The 16,157-nt window shown below is 40.8% G+C and overlaps 1 protein-coding gene across 7 annotated transcripts in view; it reads right to left on the reverse strand.

Moving 5' to 3' along the window:
- The window catches only part of GLI3 (GLI family zinc finger 3), a 223,574-nt gene that overhangs the window by 122,120 nt on the left and 85,297 nt on the right, over positions 1 to 16,157 (reverse strand). The window lies entirely within an intron of this gene.

A 16,157-nucleotide genomic window follows, 5' to 3' on the forward strand; every position in this document is an offset into this window, starting at 1 on the left:
TCTAAAATTCATAACTCTTTTATATTTCCATCCACAGACCCATATGAGGGCTTGTTTTTAGCATGACCAATTGTACTTTGTAATAACACCTCTCATTTTACCATAAAATGTACGGCGAACTAAAAAAATTTTGTTTTTAGTAAGGAAATTTAAATGAAAAAAAACACAATTTTGCTAATTTTGGAGGGTTTCGTTTTCACACTGTACACTTTATGGTAAAAATATTTTCTTTATTCTGTGGGTCAATACGATTGAAATGATAACCATCTTTACATAATTTTCTACTATTGTACTGCTTTTAAAAAATATCAAACTTTTTGTACAAAAATTACTTTTTCATTTTTCCGTTTAGGTGGCTGTATGAGGGCTCACTTTTGGCACATCGATCCATACTTTTTATTAGGGATCAACCGATATAGTTTTTTAGGGCCGATACCGATAATCGGTGGAGGTTAGGGCCGATAGCCGATAACTTATACCGGAATATCGGTATAAGTTATCGGCTATTTATCCCCCCGCGACACCGCTGCAGATCATTGATTTAAAGCGGGCGCTTTAAATCAATGAACTGCAGTGGCTTATGCGGTGCAATAGACCGCCGCCGCCACCCGCTTCTCTCCCCCTGCCGGTCCGGGGGTCCTGAGTCCATAAAGCCCCCTGCCGCACCGCTCCGCACTCCATACCGCCCCACTGCACCGCGCCGCGTCGCACCCCCCACCGCACCGCCCCGGCCCCATTGCTGCCCCCATCCCCGGTTTTACAATTACCTGTTCCCGGGGCCCGGGGTCCACTCTACATCTGGCTCCGGTGGCGTCCTCCTGAGCTGTCACTGTGCGCACTGACGGTGATGTCGCATCACGTCACGTCACACGGCATTGTGCACAGCGTAACGCAGAACGCAGCAGGAGCCAGAAGTAGCGTGGACCCCCGGGAACAGGTAATTATAAAACCGGGGATGGGGGAGGCAATGGGTCCGGGGCGGTGCGGTGGACGCGGTGCGGCGGGTCGGGGGCGGGGGGGTTCTGGTCGCGGTGCGGTGGGGGCATTATCGGCTTATCGGCAAGGTAATTGCCGATACCTATAATGCCCAAAATCGTGATTATCGCCCGATATTATCGGCCAAACCGATAATCGGTCGGTCCCTACTTTTTATCGATATCACATATGCGTATATGAAACTTCTAAATCACTTTTTATTTTTTTTTATAAAATGTGACAAAAAAGCAGCAATTTGGGACTTAATTTTTTTTACTCTTACGCCATTCACCGAACTGGATCATTAAGATAATATTTTGAGAGTTTGGACATTTATGCACGCGGCGATATCAAATATGTTTATTAATTATAATTTTTTACGCTTTTTTTGTGTAAAATGGGAAAAAGGGGCAATTTATATTTTTATTGGGGGAAGGGATATTTTATACTTTATTAAATTTTTTACATTTTTTACACTTTTTATTTCCCCATAGGGGACTATCTATAGCAATCATTTGATTGCTAATACTGTTTAGTGCTATGCATAGGCATAGCACTGATCCGAGTTATCGGCGATCTTCTGCTCTGGTCTGCTCGATCTCAGATCTCAGACTAGAAATGGACGGAGGCAGGTGAGGGGACCTCTGGCTGCCATTTTAGATGAACCGGATCCCCGCAAGCAATCCGATCATCCATTTAAATATGTGCATTGCCGCAGATGCCGTGATCTGTATTGATCACAGCATCTGAGAGATTAATGGCGGACATTAGTGCGATCATTGATGTCAACCATTACCGGCGGGTCCCCGGCTGCTGATAGTAGCTGGGACCTGCACTGCAAGATGCGAGCACTGCTCCGATGTTCGTGGTCATGTACAGGACGTACATGTACGTCATGGTGCGCAAAGTAACTCCACACCAGGATGTACATTTACGTCCGTGGTCGTTAAAGGGGTACTCCCCTGGAAAACATTTTTTTTTTTTTTTTAAATCAACTGATTTGTGAATTACTACAATTAAAAAATCTTAATCCTTCCTGTACTTATCAGCTGTTGTATGCTACACAGGACATTCTTCTCTTTTTGAATTTCCTTTCTGTCTGACCACAGTGCTCTCTGCTGACACCTCTGTCCATTTTAGGAACTGTCCGGAGCAGGATAGGTTTGCTATGGGGATTTGCTCCTACTCTGGACCGTTCTTAAAATGGACTGAGGTGTCAGCAGAGAGCACTGTGGCCAGAGAGAAAGGGAATTCAAAAAGAAAAGAACTTCCTGTGGAGCATACAACAGCTGATAAGTAAAGGAAGGATTAACATTTTTTTAATATAAGGAATTTACAAATCTGTTTTACTTTCTGGCACCAGTTAATTAAAAAAAATGTTTTTTCAGGGGAGTACCCCTTTAAGGGCTTAAAGGAAAGCTACCTGAAATGGTGGCATGAAAGCTGCTTCATATTCCCTTTCTTAAAAGTGCATCTGTCACATGAAATCACAATCTGTGCACAGACAGTACAAGCTGTATACATGTATAATGCAGCCATTCATTTCTCTTTTTATTTTGTGGCTTAATTTCCATGAAAACATGTTTTTTTCAACAGTCATGTACCGTCGAAGAGGTGTTGTCTCTCTCTCTCTGCCTACGTCCCTAGATTGCCCCTGTGTGATTGACACACAGGTCGGTCACACATTCACCATTGCTTTGTGTTAAGGAGCTTGCAGACTTCTCTCTCAAGGGCTATAATACAAAGCAATGGTGCATGAGCGAGAGAACTGTGTGCCAACAACACAGGGGCAATCCAGTGACGTAGGCAGAGAGAGAGGTAACACCTCTCTGACTGGTTGTGACAGTTAAAAAATATATATATTTTAAGAAATAAAGCCACAAAATAATGGGACAAAGGTATGCTTGAAGTATACAGCTTCTATGTGTACAGCTTGATATTGTGGTTTTTATATGACAGATGCACTTTATCAGCTCATCTCAAACATTATCGATTTATGTCACATCTACAATATCCCCCCCAAAAAACCAACTATACTAAAGTCCATGTTACTGAAACTCCAGCATGGCTACATACATCACTTGTTGTTCCCTAAAATAATGGAGGGTATGAACTAGTATGCCAATCTATTATACTGGTGTAGCATGCATTGTCTTCCCTAAATACATCTCCTACAATGTTTTCTCCAAGTTGCCCCAGAGCAGTAAGGAATAAAAAAAATCTGTTCTTGAGGACTGCAAACATAATACAGGCTTCAGAAACAACAGTCTGCATTCTGTCAAGCTGCTGCTGACAGGGGCTCTATGAGCAGTTTGTTGACAGAGCACAGACTGCTGTGGGCAATACCAGAGAACATGAATGCCCCACAGCTCTACAGGTAATGTGACAAAACTGTTACTTGATGCATAATTTATACTAAAGACACAAAACAAAACTATTATGAAAGTTCCATTTAAAGGCCCAATAATGACAGTAAAAACAACAAAAACAATAGTAAAAAGAAAAGGGATTTAATTTAGGGACCCAAGCCACAGTAAACCTCTAAGGCTGCTTTCACACTACATAATTTCTCAGTTTTTTAAAGACCCGTTATAATGTTCCATTAAGTAAACTCTTAAAACCGTCCGTTAAACGGCCGATACAAAATCCCATACGGCCGTTACAAAATTCCTAGTCAAGTCTATGGGATTTTGTGATTAGCCGTTATGATCCGTTAATGCCTTTATGAATAACAGCGTTATTTTGTGACGGGAGAAAAAACGGTACATGCACTAATTTTCTCTTGTCACAAAATAGCGTCCGCTATTCATAACGTGCATTAACGGGTCATTATGGCTAATCACAAAATCCCATAGACTTGACTGGGATTTTGTAACGGCTGTATGGGATTTTGTAACGGACGTTTAACGGCCGGTTTTAAGGGTTTCCTTAATGGAACATTATAACGGGTCTTTAAAACAGAGAAATTATACAGTGTGAAAGCAGCCTAAGTATATATCAGTACCCTTACTTAGCCTTGGAAAGGAGTAGTACAACTTCTCTATATTATACCCTAAATATTGCCTTTACATTCAGATATGTCTTGCTTAATCCCTGACTGTTCATATTTTCCTATCAATTATTGCCTACAGCAGATTCACCTCCACTATGTTCTGTCTTACATGCAGATGAAGGGGCAGCACATGTTGGCTCGTTTACATTTTTGTGAGGGTACTGAAACACTATCACAAATATTTAGTAGGGTTGTCATGGGGTTTAAGTTATGTTTATTCAGAAATCCAGACGGGCTCAAGCTCATCCCCGAGCTGCTCTCAGCAAGGGAGCACATCCCCCCTGCCATGTTTTTATTCCACACATATGTTATGGATGTTTGAAGTAATAGTTACCATCCGTCTGCAATGAAAGTCTTTCAGTTCTGCCTGATAAGTGGAACTCCCCGAGAGAACACGACATTCCACAGGCACACTCTTTAAAAAAAAATGAATAAATAAAAAAATATATAAAAAACCATAATAAAAAAAATAATCACCACGACAGCATTTTTCACAATGAAAAGCATACACATGCCTTTCAAAAATCATTTTCTTCTCTTCTGTGCTTCAGGAAGCTGACCCTTTTTTCTTTGGAACACAAAACATTCATAAATCATAACTGCTAACCTTAAAGAATACATTACTCCAGGGCACATTTTTCGTACTACACAATTTGAGCACTATAAGAATACATGTCTGCAAACAGAGACCAGAGCTGGACAGAGGGGGTGAAGCTATAAATGCTGAGCAGTCAGGAGGAGTTTGAGGATTAAAAATAAAGATACTGTAAGGCTGCAGAGACAAGATATGATTCAGCAACAAATGTACCAATAAAAACATGAGAGGTATTTATTGAATTGTTAAAAAAATGTTGCCCAAAACAACCAGTCAGGACACTGCTTTAATGTTTTCAAAGAACGTCAGAGAATCACATCTGAGATCTGATTGGCTGCTACAGAATATATGTTTTTTAAAGTTCTAAGTCGACAAATTTTCTAGACATAAGACAGAGGGCCTTAATAACCCTTTCTCCTCTGGTCTATCATCCCTCCTTAGGACAAAGTCAATTCTGCTCAATTAGCAGTCTTATTCTATGCAGAGTCCACACTGTCTAGCTGAATGTCAGCAACTCCTGCCAACTTTGCTATTTTTAGAGAGATGTTGAACAAGACATATTCTACCCCAAACCCATTGTTTGTGGTATTGTTTTTAAAAAAAGGGCAACATTTTATGACCAACAGATGTATACTAACAAAAAAATCTACTTTTCAACATCTATGATCTGTTCTAGAACAGTCAATAGTAAAATTTCAATATAACAGTATTATTAGACATTTTAATTTTGTATAGGATAAAAAGTAAAACAATGTGCATTTCAAAGAGTAACTGTAGAAACAGCAATTCCTAATATTAAACCACACATCTTCTCACGCATGGATTGTATATGAGAAACTTAGCAAAACCAGTCATAGTGCCAGCATACAAGGCCTAAACTAGTCCCACTGGGGAACATTTGTCATTGTTGGCTATAGTAAACAAGTTCTGAAGTCATTTTTTTTTTTTGCTTTAGTTTTGCTTATGTGCTACATATTTATCATACTAACACAGAGGGTTGATAAATTTGGAGCACATAAGCAAAACACAAAAATTGCAGTTGAGACTTTTTAAAGACTTTTTTTGTGACTTTTTAAAAGTGCTAACCATAGGGCAGTTTTGTAAGCCAGGTCTGACCTGGAGTTGACTTGATACTGTTTTTAAGGGGTTTGCGTTTTTTTTTTCTCCCTACGTGTGATGTTCGCACATCATAAATTTGCGAGCAATGCAACGTGAAAACTGAAAGTTGCTTTGGTAAGGCTGTGTGCAGCTTTATGAGTATCCACAATAGTCACAAAAAAGTGCTTGGGCGCACGTGTGACTTTTTGTGTGCCCGCAGCAAAAAATAAATAAATAAGGCTCTAAACACCATCATAAATGTACCCCCACTAAGTAAACAATGAAAAAAGCCACCGACAACTTTGTTACTTTATAAATTGCTTTTAGTGAAAATTTAAAAAATTCACAATATTTTAGGCAGAGTCTTTGCAAAAAGTAGATATAAAAAATTTCAATTCACCCAAAGTGCACCTTCTACGGACGCGCTCGACACACTCCAAGCTGTAGGAAGTCTTCATCCAATGTCCGAGCTTCCTTCAGTACATGGACCTTCCTCTCACGAAGGGTTCCCCTTCGTGAGAGGAAGGTCCATGTACTGAAGGAAGCCCGGACATGGGGTGAAGACTTCCTACAGCTTGGAGTGAGTCGAGCGCGTCCATAGAAGGTGCATTTTGGGTGAATTGAAATTCTGTAATATCTACTTTTTGCAAAGACTCTGCCTAAAATATTGAGAATTTTTAACATTTTCACTAAAAGCAATTTATAAAGTAACAAAGTTGTCGGTGGTGTTTTTCATTGTTTACTTGGATTTCCAGTGAGTTGGGAACCCTCACTTATAAAACGCAGGACACCCGCCCAAGTCTGAACAGGTGATATATATATATCCCCCACTAAGTTTAGACAGAGTGGAGAACAGAGTATATAAAAGATAGCTGCAAATGTATGCTGCCACTGGTAACACGCATTAAATGTATATATGGTCTAACTTCGGTTATTAAGCGTCCTATAAGTGTGGTGGGCAGCACAAGCAAAAGCAAAATCCAAAAAGCCAAACCCTACTATTTCAAGCTTGTGATTTTTGTTATTGACATACATATAAGAAAACTATTTCTTGATGATGAACATGGAATGTGCTCATGGATGAACCATTAAAAACCACTCTAATAAATGAAGCAAAAACAGATCCCTCCAGGACAGCACAGGATAGAGCTGGCGCACAAGACTTCAAGGTAGAAGCAGATTTATTTTACCCGCATGCCGGGTAAAATAAATCTGCCTTTACCTTGAAGTCTTGTGTGCCAGCTCTATCCTGTGCTGTCCTGGAGGGATCTGTTTTTGCTTCACGTCGTGTTGCCATGAGCGGCTGCCGAGTTTCGCCCGCATAGGGTCTATGCCTGCACCATTGTTTTACTTGGTCGCAGTACAACCGACAATGGTGAGCAATATTGCTTAAATTGCGTCCTATTTGTTCACGGTATCACACTAGGAGCGCCGTCTCCCTTTGTCTATAGTTAGTCTAATAAATGGTCCAAGATACTACATATTCTTTCCTATATTCCTCTTATAACTAGTAAATGCACAATGCACATTTATTTTCAAAACTAAATAAATGAAAGAAAACAAAGTTAGAAACTTTGAACAAAGATATGATAGCTTATAGTATGACACAAAACCATGGAGTTAATGTGTCGCCAGTGCAGACAGTAAGCATGCCATGTTCTATATCAGTGCTGCCAGGTGTTGTACAGTCCAGGTGCTGCTGCCTTTTATTTATTTTTTTAGCAATGACTAGAGTGGACACAGAAGTCTGCCATTTGGGGATACTGGGAAAGTTCTCTGCAGACTCTGCATTATGCCAAATAGTATCACTGGCACCTGTGACACATTTAAGAGGTGACATTTAAGGCTGAGGTGGAGGGGGTCAAAGTGGCATTTGTCATCACCCATGTTTTCTTTGCACATTCAGCTGCAGGGCTCTGAAATTAGATCATTTGCTTGTATAAACCCCCGTGGCTCTCTGAAAATACTGCGGAATGTACGTGCCTAAGTCGAGAGTTTTATAGGTTAATGAAAAGCAGTCAAAGTGATCTCACCAGCTTTAAATGAACCCAACTAACACCTACAGTCCTCAGCTTCATCACTTTTTTTCACACATAAGGGCAAATAGTAAACTCTGAAATATGGTCAATTCTTCACTTCATTTAAACTCTGTGAAACATTTGACTTACATTCCAAAAGGGAGAATTGTAAATTAATATCCTGTGTTATATAGCAACTCCCCAAAAAGCAGAGCATACTAGAGCCCCAAAAGGGTGTTATGCTAAGATCTCAATTTTTCATAAGCAATAAGTGGTGATGATAAGCAAGTGGTGCAGTGTATAACAATCTGCCCAAGGCAATATTTACATGGGTTTGTCGTGGAGTGCATTTCGTCACACACTAGCAGTCATTTGTACTTGGATCAATAGCTGTCTATAAAATATGCCTTAAATTACATCATCACTAGGACGGATATTATTGCTATTCAATGTCTTGGCGCAGCACTTGGCAATAGGTTTGTACTCTGAACAGGGGTAAAGATACCCTAACTGAAAGGGTTTTCTGGGAGTGTTATATTGATGGTCTATCCTTATTCCTATGAATCAAGGAGGCAGCTCTGGGGAAGGCAGGATACTAGCTTATTAACCTGATAACCTCTCTAAGGCTGGATTGGAGGGGAGCAAGAGTATAAGATGGAAGGCCACAGAGAAGGATGGTGCAGTAGTCTAAGCGGAAGATGATGATTTTTTTCAGTAAAAGTTGCAAAAACAGCAGATTTGAAAAAAGTTTTTAGGTGGTAGTTGGTGGTAAGGTCTTGGATGCAAAGTTTGAAAGACAAAGCAGAATCAAGTTATCCCAAGGCAGCAGACTACTGGGACCGGAGAGAGAGATGAGCCATTGACTGTAATTGCAGATAGGGGGGGGGGTTCAACATTGGGTAAAGACAAGGAATTCTGTTTGGGAAGGTGTATCTTTTATTTTTAAGGTACCCTAACTTTTTTCTTTCCCTGGACAAACTATTTTTATAGGAATTTGTCAGCTTGATACTAGGTATAGACCTACAGACACCTGCAGATAGATGACAGGGTGGTGAAACTATGCAAACCTGTATTTGTTCTGATGGTCGTTTGTAAAGTTAAAAAATCATTTTTTTCCTTAGCAGCTAAAGAGGCCCAGAAGTGGTACTGAGCCCCATTAGGCAGGCATCCTGCCTTCCCCTTCCACCCTGCATGATGTACAGGGCTCAGCTTGATAATTTTATAACTTTACAATTGGCCCTGTGACCTGCCTGTTGGTGTCTGCATCCTTTGTACAGAGCTGATAAATTCCCTTTACCTTAGGTGGTTTTGTACCTGTAGCTGCTGATCTGCTGAATGCTGATCTTCATCATCATTAACATATATAGAAACACATTATCAAATAACTGACTGGAGGAAAACAATGATTTTTCAATTGTATTTCTTTAAATGCTGGCTTAGTTTTTTTTTTTTTTGTGCCAAGTCACATTCTTTAAAATGTTATGCAGTATAAATCCATATGTACATAAATATATTAAACGGTCCCTAATTTACACCAGGGTTCAACATCTTAAAAAAATTACATCAGCCGGATTCTTTAGAAAACATTAAAGTTGATTATTGCTCATAAATAACTTTTAGGAAGGGGTTTCTAAGCAAAAAACACATGTGTTGTCTCATTATTGTAAACCACTGAAAAATAAAGACTTGCTGGTGAAAATTATTAAAGTTGTGAAGCACTTTGATCTGTTCCCCAATGAGTGAGCATTTCTTGCTTCCCACTTAATGAAGGGATAATGCTAGCTTTTATCCGGGGCACTTCTCTTCCAGCAGAACCTGTGCACTAATCAGCTGTCCCTGCTAATCAGTCATCTGGTCAATGACCTTTTAACATAAACCTTCAACTCCTGTGAATACTATGGAAGCTGGGGGAACAGACTGGAGCCCATTTTGTAGGTCGCCAAGTGTCATCTGGAACTGGAGACCAAAAGGCAAAGTCATATCCTGCCAGGGTGATAAATCTTTAAGGGGAAGGTGAAAGCTCTGACACCTCGAGAGGCACTTTATTACCAAAGAAATGTTTGTTTCCAGTTCAACCTCATTCTGGGCAAACCTGTGTTTCCCATCTTCATGTGAATTGAAAGAAAAGTATATTGTGTGCTTTATTTCCTCAAATGAGAAAAATCATAGTGATGTGCCCAAACTGTGGTTCCAAGCACTTGGAGATACAACAACTATTAAAAATAGAACATTTATGGTTATAAAATAATATGTACAGCAAATCACTTCTGTTGTGGCAATGAGTATCTACAAAAGTTAATCCAAGTTAATCCAAAATAGATGTCCTCCAGAAGAAAAAGAGCTTGCAGTCTAGTGCTACCTGTTGCAGGTAGCTCCTGTGTAATACATGTTTAGGTCCCTTTAACCCCTTAAGGACCAGGCCATTTTACACCTTATGGACCAGAGCATTTTTTGCAATTCTGACCACTGTCACTTTAAACATTAATAACTCTGAAATGCTTTTACTTCTCATTCTGATTCTGAGATTATTTTTTCGTGACATATTCTACTTTAACATAGTGGTAATTTTTAGTGGTAGCTTGCATCCTTTCTTGGTGAAAAATCCCAAAATTTTATGAAAAATATGAAAATTTTGCATTTTTCTAACTTTGAAGCTCTCTGCTTGTAAGGAAAATGGATATTCAAAATAAAAAAAAATTTGGTTCACATATGCAATATGTCTACTTTATGTTTGCATCATAAAATTTATGAGTTTTTACTTTTGGAAGACACCAGAGGGCTTCAAAGTTCAGCAGCAATTTTTACATTTTTCACAAAATTTTCAAACTCACTATTTTTCAGGGACCAGTTCAGGTTTGAAGTGGATTTGAAGGGTCTTCATATTAGAAATACCCCACAAATGACCCCATTATAAAAACTGCACCCCAAAAGTATTCAAAATGACATTCAGTAATTAACCATTTAGGTGTTTCACAGGAATTCAGTTTTAACCATTTAGGTGTTTCACAGGAATAGCAGCAAAGTGAAGGAGAAAATTCAAAATCTTCATTTTTTACACTCGCATGTTCTTGTAGATCAAATTTTTGCATTTTTACAAGGGGTAAAAAAGAGAAAATTTTTACTTGTATTTGAAACCAAATTTCTCTCGAGTAAGCACTTACCTCATATGTCTATGTAAAGTGTTCGGCAGGCGCAGTAGAGGGCTCAGAAGGGAAGGACAAATGGTTTTTGGGGGGCATGTCACCTTTAGGAAGCCCCTATGGTGTCAGAACAGCAAAAAAAAAAACACATGGCATACCATTTTGGAAACTAGACCCCTCGGGGAACATAACAAGGGGTAAAGTGAACCTTAATACCCCAAAGGTGATTCACGACTTTTGCATATGTAAAAAAAATAAAATAAAAATGTTTTACCTAAAGTGCTTGGTTTCCCCCAAATTTAACATTTTTAAAAAGGGTAATAGCAGAAAATACCCCCCAAAATTTTAAGCCCAATTTCTCCCGATTCAGAAAACACCCCATATGGGGGTGAAAAGTGCTCTGCTGGCGCACTACAGGTCTCAGAAGAAGGAGTCACATTTGGCTTTTTGAAAGCAAATTTTGCTCTGGGGGCATGCCGCATTTAGGAAGCCCCTATGGTGTCAGAACAGCAAAAAAAGAACCGCATGGCATACTATTTTGGAAACTAGACCCCTTGGGGAACGTAACAAGGGGTAATGTGAACATTTATACCCCACAGGTGTTTCACGACTTTTGCATATGTAAAAAAAAAAAAAAAATGTTTTTACCTAAAATGCTTGGTTTCCCAAGGGTAATAGCAGAAAATACCCCCCAAAATTTGTAACACAATTTCTCCCGAGTACAGCGAGACCCTATATGTGACCCTAAACTGAGAGCGCCATGCGCATTTGAGGCCTAAATTAGGGACTTGCATAGGGGTGGACATAGGGGTATTCTACGCCAGTGATTCCCAAACAGGGTGCCTCCAGCTGTTGTAAAACTCCCAGCATGCCTGGACAGTCAGTGGCTATCTGGCAATAGGAGTAGTTGTTTTGCAACAGCTGGAGGCTCCGTTTTAGAAACAGTGGCGTACCAGACGTTTTTCATTTTTATTGGGGAGGGGGGCTGTGTAGGGGTATGTGTATATGTAGTGTTTTTTACTTTTTTTTTTATTGTGTGTTAGTGTAGTGTAGTGTTTTTAGGGTACAGTCACACGGGCGGGGGTTCACAGTAGTTTCTCGCTGGCAGTTTGAGCTGCGGCAGAAAATTTGCCGCAGCTCAAACTTGCAGCCGGATACTTAATGTAAACAAACCTTCGCCCATGTGAGTGTACCCTGTACATTCAAATTGGGGGGGGGGGGGGGAGACACATCCAGCTGTTGCAAAACTATAAGTTCCAGCATGCCCATAAGGGAATGCTGGGAGTTGTGGTGGTCTGCCTCCTGCTGTTGCATAACTACAGCTCCTAGCATGCCCTTTTTGCATGCAGGAGGCTGTCACTCACGTCCAACTGCTGATCCACAATGCAGGTCAGTTCCTCGCCGCTGCCGCCGCCGCTCCTGGGGCCCCGATCCCAACAGCCCCGATCCCAGCTCCCGGGGTCTTCTTCCCGTTCACGTCCTCCGGAAGAGGGGCGGAGCGGGTTGCGGGAGTGACACCTGCAGCAGGTGCCCTGATTGGTCGGCCGGTAAACCGGCCGACGAATCCGGGCGATCGTGAGGTGGCACCAAAGCCACCTCACCCCTGCTGGCTATGGCTGTTCGGGGCCGTCAGAGACGGCCCCAATCAGCCAATAATTCCGGGTCACCGGGTCACTGGAGACCAGATTGACCCGGAATCCGCCGCAGATCGCTGGGCTGACACCCCTGGGCGATATGCCGCGATGCCTGCTGATCGAAATCAGCAGGCATCGGGCACCGGCTCCGCTCCAGCTGGCTGCGGGGGGCCGGGAATGGACAGGATGTACTCCTACGTCCTCGGTCCTTAAGGACTCGGAAACAGGGGCGTCTATTGTCCTTAAGGGGTTAAGAGACACTGGGGGAGATTTATCAAAAGCCTTTTCAAAAATGAAAGAAGAAATCTGATTGGTTGCTATTCGAGATGAGAGAAGTTACAGTACTTCGATTCTGCACGAACCTCGCGGCTCAGCAGTTGCTGACTTTAGCCTGCATAAATTAGTTCAGCTTTCAGGTGCTCTGGTGGGCTGTAAAAGGTGGATACAGTCCTAGGAGACTCTCCTAGGACTGTATCCACCTTTTCCAGCCCACCCGAGCACCTGAAAGCTGAACTCATTTATGCAGGCTCAAGTCAGCAAGGTTCGTGCAGAATCGAAGTACTGTAACTTCTCTCATCTCTAGTTGCTATGGGCAACTCAGCAACTTTTCCTCTGGACAGGTTTTGATAAATCTCCCCGACTGTCATTAGGTTTATGTCCTAATCTGAGGACTATAACAATTTATAGCTTAAACTAAGTAATGATCTACTGTCTTCTTCCTGCTTCGGAGGTGAGTGCTCGGTACCTGCCTACTTAGCCAATTAGTGGTCGAGATGTACCACTGCTGCAGCCAATGATTGGCTGAGCTAGCAGGTCCTGCCATGAATGCTCTTCTAAGAAGACAGAAAATCAGGGGGCCTGACCGAGTTGAACGAGAGCTGCAGGGTATTGTCAGGACTAGGTAAGAATACTTTTCTTTCATTCGCCCCCTCCTTTTGCCCCAGCAGCACATTGTCTTTTAAAAGAAGCTGCAATACCCTTTTTATTCAGTCACTGTAAGATCATGACCACTTTGCGGGCCTGTATAAAAGTCGACTACTGGGGAAAAGTGGTATAATTTAGATGTCTTGCTTAACAACAATAACAACTTTTATTAAGACAGCTATTTAAATTGATATTGAGTAGGGATTGGTCTTAGAAAAGCACACTATAGTGAACAAATTTACAAATCTTGTTACTTCTAAAGACTGCCCCACACAGAATATCTTTGTCCATCATTGCATTTGAGCATTGAGTAAAGACAGACTTAAAGGGGTACTTCACTGCTAGACATCTTATCCCCTATCGAAAGGATAGGGGATAAGATGTCTGATCGTGGGGGTCCCGCTATGGTCGCCCACATTTTCCTGCAGCATCGTGCGTTCTAAACAAATGCCGGGTTCCTGCGGCAATGGTTGTGACGTCACGACCACTCCCCCTGGCGATGTCATGGCCACACACCCTCCCTGTTTTTACACTTTTGTTTTTTCCTCCTTACCTTTTAAAAATCATAACCCTTTCAATTTTTCACCTAAAAAACCATATGAGGGCTTTTTTTTGTGCCACCAATTCTACTTTGTAATGACATCAGTCATTTTACCCAAGAATCTACAGCGAAAGGAAAAAAAATCATTGTACGACACCTTATGTTTATTCTGTAGGTCCATATGAGTAAATTGATACCCTACTTATTATAGGTTTGATTTTGTCGTACTTCTGGAAAAAATCATAACTACATGCAGGAAAATTTATACATTTAAACTTGTACTTTTCTGACCCCTATAACTTTTTTTTTTTCACGTACAGGGCTATATGAGGGCTCATATTTTCCACCGTGATCTGAAGTTTTTATCGGTACCATATTTGTTTTGATCTGACTTCTTGATCACTTTTTATTCATTTTGTTATAGTATAAAAAGTGACAAAAAATTCGCTATTTTGGACTTAGAATTTTTTTGCGGGTACGTCATTGACTTGCGATTTAACTATCAATATATTTTTATAGTTCAGACATTTACGTAAAAGGTGATACTACATATGTTTATTTTTATTATGTTTGTATATTTTTAATATGGAATTTGGGAAAAGGGGGGTGATTTAAACTTTTAATAAGGAAGGGGTTAATGTGTGTTTTTAAACTTTTTTTTCACACTTTTAGTCACCTTTCACCTTAAGGGACTTTTAGGAGGAATCATTTGATTCCTCATACAGATCACTGTGGTTCCATAAAACCACATTGATCTGTGTGCTCTGCGCTCGATTGATAAAGCCTGGTCCTGCCAGGCTTTATCATTCTCAGCACAGGAGCCAGAACTACAGGAGAGGTAAGCCCACCGGCTACCTCAGCAGTGAATCACCCCCCCCCCCCCTGCAGGGGGTTATTCACCCCACTGGACCAACAGGGATGGGATAAAGGCACCTTTAGATGCCGCTGTCAGCTTTGACAGCAGCGATCTAAAGGGTTAATAGCCGTCCGCAGTGATCGCCGCATGTTGGCTATTAACGCTGGCCCCCAGCTACCGGAATCAGCTGGAGGCCGGCCGGTATGACGCAGGCTCGAGTCGGGAGCCCGTGCCATACCCTGTTAACGGCACATGGACGAGTATAGACGTCCATGGTCTTTAACAGGTTAAGCCCTGCATGGCCAACCTTCAGATTTTGTTCCAGGAATGTCTACAACTGAATGAAGTTGTTTAAATAAATGGCAGAGTAGCAAAAATATCAAACAAAATCTGCCACATGTGAATCCAACCTTACATGGAAACACTCATTTTTTTACATGGGACATACCTGCTTGGGCAAGACTCCCCCCAATAAGTATACCATTTTTTTGCTGCCCAAGTCTACCTTGTGTCTGCCAAATCTACAAACGTCTGAATAAACTCAAGCATGTTGTTTCAAAATTAAATGCATGATATGATATCAGATTATTGTACCTAGGTCCCATACATTAGCAGCATTAAAGGGATTGCCCCAAAATCTAAGAAGTTATATACTTACCCAACTGCCCAGCACTCCACTTGCAGCTTCATGCTGACACCATCTTTTTTAAAAGTGTCCTGCTAAGAAAACCTCTTCAAATCAAATATATTTTTCCTAATTAAGCTACAAAGACTAATAAGCCTAAACACATGTAGATGTCTCCCCAGAAGATGAATGTATGTTACCAATATAGCATTCTCTTTTTTAAGATCCAAGGAATGATCATACAAGCAAGGAATTATTGACAAAGTGCACTATTTCATTGCAATGGACAGCAAAATACTTCAAAGAATGTGGATTGTAACTAGCAAGATGCAAGGGCTCTGTGACTAATGGACTGGTCTGTAAAGTAGAAATTTATGTGGTGCAGTCATGTGATTTTGCAGGGGTCTGGTTTGAGTTCAATTTTACAAGTGACCCTTTATAAGATGTAGATCCCTTGTGCTTATGAGATCATCTAGTAACTTTTTAAAGCTGCTTAGAAAATCGTGCAGACAGCAAAGATGGAAAAATACTACAAATCATTGAGAGAGAAAAAAATTACCCAGAAGTTGCATTTAACATAAATATATTCAGGCAAGTATAGAAGCCTTTTCTGATTTTACTAATCTCAAATACCTAGGCTCTTAAACAACAAGTGATTGAGTGCCACTACGGAAAGACACCAAAGAAGACTTCAGAAAT

This window comes from Hyla sarda, chromosome 5 (genome assembly GCF_029499605.1).
Source record: "Hyla sarda isolate aHylSar1 chromosome 5, aHylSar1.hap1, whole genome shotgun sequence".
NCBI classification, from domain to species: Eukaryota; Metazoa; Chordata; class Amphibia; order Anura; family Hylidae; genus Hyla; species Hyla sarda.